Here is an 8,181-nt window from a genome sequence, read left to right as displayed (position 1 = left end):
TTAGTCCGATTATACAGTGATGCTAGGTTCGTGCCTAAATACGAACAACTTCCTAGTTCGGTTGAAATATGATTTTGGATCAAAATCAGTGTTTCTCAGGTTACTCATGGAGTACCAGAGGTTCTACTACATGGTTTTTCCCAAAAATATTGAAGCACAAGTAGAATGTGCTTTGGAAAAACATGCAAATAAAACATGTTATATGTTGCAAAACAAAGTGCAAAAATAACAAAAAAGAAGAGGATTCGAGCCACTCACCAGTTCAAGTTGAAGAGTTTGAAGATGAGAGCAACGGCAGCAAGAACACGGGCTCATGCAGTGAAGAAATGGGGAAGCAGAAGCTCAAGCGAGAGAGAAAGAGAATGAATAGTGCAAATGAAGGGTTTCAAAACAAAAGGTTTGATTTTGTGAAAAGGGAAGGAAAAAGGCAGGACTGTTCAAAATTCACGAGGTACGAAGACGGTGCAACAACTGCCTTGGGCCAATCGGAGCATGCCACGTGTCATTAGAATGAGAAACGATTCAATTGCTATGATTGAAGAGACGTTTTGACCGGACAGGTAGAGCTCGGCTGGAAAGGCTAAAGAATTTTAGCTCAGCTAGAAAGGCTAAAGTTTTTTAGCTCGGCTAATGAAACAGGTAAATCCTTATCATGCTGCGCAGATGGAATTAAGGGGCAATTGAGAGGGTAATTTATACATAAATTGGGCCGAGCTGGGTAAATGGGCCATTCTTTGGGCCACAGTAAGAAGGGCTGGATGAAAGGGGCTTGTAGTTAGCCCGGTCTCAATGAGCCCTATTAATATCCTGGTCCCAGAGAGCCCTCTTGTTATCCCGGTCCGAAAGAGCCTTGAAGTTAGTCCGGTCTAAGGAAGCTTTGCAGTCAGCACTGGTCACAATACTCAAAGTTAGCCCGGTCATAGCGTAGTATGGTTAGCTCAGTCAGGACCTTGCTATTTGCTAGCTCGGTCTAAGCGTACCACGGTTTGTACAAGAGGAACTGAGGTAAGGGCAGTGAAAGGAAGAACCAAACTAGATATAGTTCGGTCTACCCTGCTGCTCAGCATAGCCAGGCTTACCTCGGTCATATTGACATCCAACCATGGTAAAGCCATCTCACTTGGCTTAAGCAGTGAGGGGGTGTTGAAGGATAAGCATTATCTTTCAGGAGTATGACTCCTAGGAGGACTCTACATAGAGGAGTAATAGTCCTACTAGGATTGTGCCACGCGGAACCTATAAAAGCTCACAACATCACCTACGGAGAGGTAACATAACCTTGATTCCCGAATACACAGAGCTTTTGTCTATTTGTCTATTTCTGCTGACTTAGGCATCGGAGAGGTATCCGGCACACACCCGCCGGCTAACTCACGTTTGTGTTTTCAGGGAGTAAAGCGACGTCGTACGGAGGAGCGCAATATTGATCAACAGGATTATACGATAAGGTTTATTTCTTTCCCATACATGTACCATATAAATTTCTTTTTTTAATTCTCCATTCAAAAATGTCGTTTTAACATCCATTGGAAATAATTCTAAATCTAATGAAGCTACAATTGACATTAAAATCCTTATTGAAGTGAACTTAGCAACCGGAGAATATGTTTCCTCATAGTCTATTCCTAGTTTTTGTGTGAAATCTTTAGCCACTAATCTTGCCTTATATTTATCAATAGTACCATTAGATTTACATTTTCTTTTTAAAATCCATTTATTCCCAATTGGTTTTCTACCTTTAGGTAAATCCACTAATTCCCACACATTATTTTTAATTATATAATCTAATTCATCTTCAATTGCTTCTACCCATTTGTTCGAATCAGGGGACGATAAAGTTTCTTTGACGGTTAAAGGATCATCATTATTTTCTTCACTAATAAATGTAAGATAGACTTTTAACCTTATGGATCGGTTTCTTTCTCTTTGAATTTTTCCAATAGTATCGTGAAATGTATCCATTGGTTTTGAAATGATTTCTATATTAGGTGTTCTAATAACATTATCATTTAAAATTTCTTTTTCTCTAGGAATCTCAAATAATTCTACTACCTTTGTAGGATTTCTTGTGTCAATTGCCTCTTCTAAAAATCTTGCATCTCTACTTTCCAGTACACTAATAGTACCATCACTATGATGAATAACAAATCTATAACCTTTTGAATTATCAGGATATCCTATAAAACTTCCTTTGATAGTTTTACTATCTAGTTTGTCTCTTTGTTGAGCTGGAATTAATATATGAGCAGAAGAACCCCAAACTTTTAAGTTATCCAAAATAAGTTTTCTACCAGTCCATAATTCATGTGAAGTTTTATCAATAATTTTTGTAGGAACTAAATTTAATAAATACATTGCAGTAACAATAGCTTCCCCCCAAAATTCTGATCCAAGTAAAGAATGATTTAACATGGATCTAACCATATCTTATAATGTTCTGTTATGGCGTTCGGCAATGCCATTTTGTTGTGATGTATAACTCATAGTGGTTTGATGTATAATTCCATTATCTTTAAAAAATTCACCAAATAAATTTGATATATGTTCACCACCCCGATCAGACCTAAACATTTTAATGTCTCTTCCTAATTGTTTTTCAACTTCCTTTTTATATTCCTGAAATTTTTCAACTACTTCAAATTTTTTACGCATTAAATATAAATAACCATGTCTAGAGTAATCATCAATAAACGTTACAAAATACTCCATGCCTCTATGTGTTTTAATATTTAATGGTCCACAAACATCTGAATGTATTATAGCTAATAATTCACTTGCTCTTTGTCCTTTAGGGAAAGGTAATCTAGTCATTTTTCCAGATAAACATGATTCACAAATAGAAAAATCTATATTTATTTTGGGAATTAATTCCATATTTATCAGCCTTTTCATTTTATTTTTGTTTATATGTCCTAATCTTAAATGCCAAATATAAGGATCATCAATATACAAAGAAGAATCAATATAAGCAAAAGAACTAGCAAATGCATTATTGTTAACACTAGAAACCACGTTCAAGCGATATAAACCATCAACCTGACTACCCCACATAAGAATCCTACCATGTTTTCCAACAGACACTTTTCCAGAATAGAAGCGCACCTCAAAACCCTTTTCATCCAAATGAGGGACTGAGATAAGGTTGCGCCTCATGGTGGGTGAATATAATATGTCAGTCAAGTAGAGGTTTCTTTGCCCAAGTATCATGATCTTTACAGTTCCAATACCAACAACATCACAATAACTGTTATTTCCCACGTATATTCGATGATCACCGATTTTCACCTCTCTTAACTCCACAAAAGACTCTCTAGTCTTTGCCACATGGCGAGAAGAAACAGAATCCACCCACCAAGCTCCAATGTCAGAATCAGCCAAAAGAGATTTGGTCACAACACAAACAATATCTTTGGAGCTTCCAGAATAAGGTTTCTTCTTATTTTTATTCACACAACAATCAACTTGATGATGTCCAGGGTTTCCACAATAGAAACAAACTCCTTTGTTCCATTTGTTATAGCCACTATTATTATTGCCACTAGTTTTAAACTTTTTACCTTTTCGTTTAAAATTCTTAGAAAAATTTTTCTTTCCAAAATTTGAAGCTTCTGAGGAAAAAGTACAGAATTTTTCCTTTTCAAATTGTGGTGGCTCAGATGGACCAGTAGAGGTAACGGTTAAAAAAGATTTAGTGGTTTTCTTTTTGGCTCTTCTTTCAGTCTATACTCCTAATAAAATAGGTAAATTTTTCATGGTCACGGGAGTTGAAAACAAATTAAGAGCAACAAAGACAGGCTCCCAAGAATCAGGTAAACTATGTAAAATTGTGGACACTTGCATTCTATCAGGAATAGGGTTCCCTAAAGCCGCTAGTTCTTTAGCAATGACAAATAACTTATTAACATGTTCAATTACACTCCCATCTGCCTTCATTGAAGTCCTATTAAATCTTTCAATTAACAATTGAACATATGATTCAGATGAAGCGCGATGAGCATCATTAACAGCATCAAACATGGGTTTAGCATGCACATGATCTTCAAATAAAATTTCAATATCTGGTTCCATGAAAGTGAGCATGATGTCTTTAGCAATCCTATCATCTTGAAGAAATTTTTCATACATTCTCCTATTAGCAGCACTACAATTTTCAAGAGGTGGATCTGGTACATCAATATCAATCACATACTCATCCTTGTCTTGGAAAAGAATGTGACGGATACAACATTTCCAAGTAGAAAAATTACTACCATTCAATTTTTCAGTTTTACTGAGTTCTTGACTGACTGCTTTACTAGCCATAATATAAATTATCAATTAATTATAAGTCTAGATAGACTAACCATAAACGCGCACAAAAATATTTGTAACCCCCTCAAAATGCAATATAAGTTAATCATTCATAAGATCCTTAAACATAAAAGAAATGTTATATTTTCATTCATCAGAGTCTTTTTTACAAAAGATATTACATGTTAGCAACGAAATAAATGCCCAACGGACTTACAGCTTTCCAAGTCATCACTTGGTTACAACAAAAAAGGAGTCCTAACTCTTTTACATACAAAGCCCTCGGCTTGGATTTACATTTAAATACAAAATAATAACAAAACGGAGCCTTCAACCCCTAAATCTCCCAAGCTAAGTCCTTGGAGGCGGCATATCACCTATACCTGAAAATGGTGTCCCAAGTAGGGTGAGCCAAAGCCCAGTAGAGATATGCTAAACATGATATGAGAATTAACTAAGACATGAGCATCAGATAAAGTTGCAACCTTCTTAACCAATAAGTATTCTTTTCAAGATCAGTTAATATAGACAGTCAACACGTCTTTTCATTTCCATTTTCCCCATGTCGGACAAATTAATTAATCAAGTTCATTATTATCAAAACAACCAATATGAGACTATAACTCAATGGTTCACAATTCAACACATTCATCACTTTAACACTTTCATATCTTGCCATTTTATGGAACCAAGTCCGAGGGAACCGACATCCATATATATATAAAAGATTTCAGGACTTTCACCCTAGACACTCCAGCCAACTTAATTATCAATAGAGTCCATCCCCTATCTCCTCCCACACAATGGAGTACATCCCCTATCTCCTCCCAAACAAAGATACATATACAATGTATTTAAACACGTTGTCATATACAATGACCAAACAAATCACATATTCAATGGTTTAATCCAATCGTCATATTCAATAACATAATCCAATTGATTAGTTTCAATTCACCTAATCATCATGCATTTTCTACAACAATCATAGCTATCCTCCACCGATAGCCCAAAACAGATATTTCTAAATAGATAAATAAATCTATCAATTGATAATTTATCAACTTTTTCATAGGTGAGTGATTTATCATTTCAACTACACCATTTAATTACAAATCCTTCCAATTTCACCTTTCTTACATCAATTTCATTATTTACGCGAATTAATTTAATTTAACCCAATCTAGGGAAAATTTGCCCCAAGTTCTAAAATGCCAAACCATGAGTCTAAATTTCCACCACTTCAATATTAGAGAACCTCATGCACAAGTCCCATACTTATTTTGTAAACTCATATGGAAACCCATATGAAAAACCCTCTTTCATAAATAGGAACCAACCCAAAATTTACCAAAAACCTTCCCAAATCCCACAATTTATTCAAGATGACAATATCTATGTTAAAACCCATATAAGAGAGTAAAATATCCCTACCTCAAAGTTAGGAGCTCAAACAAGAAGAAGAGAGAAACCCAAAGATGCTCCAAATCCCAACTTTTTTTCATATCAAAAGGAAGCCCACGCAAAACTCTAGCCTTTTTTACAAAGGAAGTAGGGTAGAAAGCCCCTAGAACATGGAGTATTTGTATAGAGAATGAGTATTTTAGAGAGAGGAGCCGTCGATCTACGGTTTTGAAGAAAGAAGAAGGTCAAAAATGGTGTAATTCATCTCTGCTGCAAACTAATATATGCGAGGCTCGCTCAAGTGAAGGAGTTGTCGGTCAAGCGACCAAATACAACAGAAGGCCTCGCTCAAGCACAAGAAGCGTCGCTCGAGCGCACAATGCAAAGCTTCAGGTCTGCCACAACGCAGACGCACGCTCGAACGCAAGAAGTCTCGCTCGACCGAAGAAACAATTCCACAAGGCTTGCTCGAGCGCAAGAACTCTCGCTCGAGCGAAGAACACCCACCTTCAGGTCTCACAGAGACGCAGACGCACGCTTGAGCGCAAAAAGTCTCGTTCGAGCGAAGAAACAAATAACACAGGGCTCGCTCAAGCGCAAGAGAGCTCGTTCGAGCGAAAGCTGCGTCTGGAAAGAAACCTGAAGACCCTAAATCCTCGCTCGAGCGCAAGAATCCTCGCTCGAGCAAAGGCATTTTTTTTTTATTACTCGATGATAAAAACAAGAACGCGTTTCTCATAACATCCTCAGTAAGAAAGATGGAATTCAAACTTTATTCCCAACCCTAAGCCTGTTTTGGCCAAGTGTTTAAATCCCATTCAAAACACTCTTTGAATCTTTCTTTCCACACTTTGTTCTGAGCATTTCCGTAGTGTACTGAGGCTCATTTTTAAACTTTGAAATAAAATATTTTCTTAGGAAATAAGCAAAGAACAAAGTGGAAATAGGAGGAAAGGATTCTGTTTTGTGTAAAATAGTCAAGCCAAGGCCAATATTTTTGCTGCCTAGCCAACCAACTAATTCATTGGCTGGCCATCCAACTTTTTGGCCGGCCAGCTAATTGGCTAGCAGACTAATTTGTCCAGGAATAGGGCAATTTCAGCATAATTCTTGTTTAATGCATGTAGGACATGCCACATTAGATACTTTTGATACACTAATGCACGAAATACATACACACTCAACCTCCATTGCTTAAAGGGATTGCCCCTTTAAAAAAGAGAAAGTTACAGAAATAACCCATCATCTCTCTTTATTTTCCATTATGGTTTGTCCTCCATTGTTGTCTTCCTGTCACGACCTAAACCCGCCCCTAAAGGTTTAACATCGTGACTAGCCAATAATCCGTGATTACCAAAGGGCCAGTAATAACAATTGTAGAATAAAGGGGCCGGCAGAAGCCTGTAAATATTAAAATAGAATGTCCAAAGAGCTGTGGGGACTTAAATGAGTAACACAAGTTTCATATACTGATACATGCATAAATACTTAAGTCCATAAGACGTTATATACAAAAATAAAATAAAATAGATGTTAGGGAATTAAATCCCAAAGCCAAAACGACTTATACAACATTCACTTGACTTCATATGAGAGCACCAAAAAACAAGCCTTGACATTAACGGTTCGGAACCTCGCAGTGAGGCACAATAGGTTGGCTTGACAAAACAGGTTCAGGTCGACGCTATTAACTTTGCTCCGATGCCTGACCACCTACATATATAATAAACTGTGAGCTAAAGCCCAATGAATAACAAATGTGTAAAGGGGTTAAGAATGAATGTCCTTTTAGTAATTAAAACAGTCAATTACATCTGTAGATCAATTATTCAATCAATGTCTCATATTTCATGTCATATCAGTCATTTAGAAATCATAGCAGTCATACGTGGTACATCCAATAGCAGTACAGTACAATAGGTCTTAGAAGACCGAACAATCAATTGATGGCCATCAAACAGTAAACGGTAGTTCCAACATTGGAACTGACAGAGATCTCAATAACAGTAGCAGTAGCTGTAGCTGTAACAGTCAGTTGCTAAGGATGCCACGAGTACAGTTCAAAAAATAGGACAAATATTCATTTAGTACACAGTATCATTTCTGAAAGCAGTACAATTAATCATTTAGAAAATAATCATAATTGAACACAGCTTTACAACATTGTTACTCCTAGTGGGCTCCTTGAAACACGTGTTACAATGCACTAACGATGCGGCGTTCAACCTAAACAACAAACAAGTTCAAGCACAACAACTCAATACATAATCCACTCGTTCAACCAATTCGTTGTTTGCTTGATCAGTTTTCATTCATTGTTTACTCGTTCACTTCTATCATTTGTTCTACACTTTCTTGGTGTTCATGAAATGTAATACATATGAGAAACGCGTTTAAATCATACAAACGGGGGCCCGGAAGGTGATAAAATGGGGCGAAAAACAAAACCGGGATTGCCCCTTACAGCCACACGTACGGGGGTTCTTG

The sequence above is a fragment of the Camellia sinensis genome, chromosome 4 (genome assembly GCF_055761805.1).
Source record: "Camellia sinensis isolate YWXY chromosome 4, ASM5576180v1, whole genome shotgun sequence".
In the NCBI taxonomy this organism is placed as follows: Eukaryota; Viridiplantae; Streptophyta; class Magnoliopsida; order Ericales; family Theaceae; genus Camellia; species Camellia sinensis.
This window is presented reverse-complemented; position numbering follows the sequence as displayed.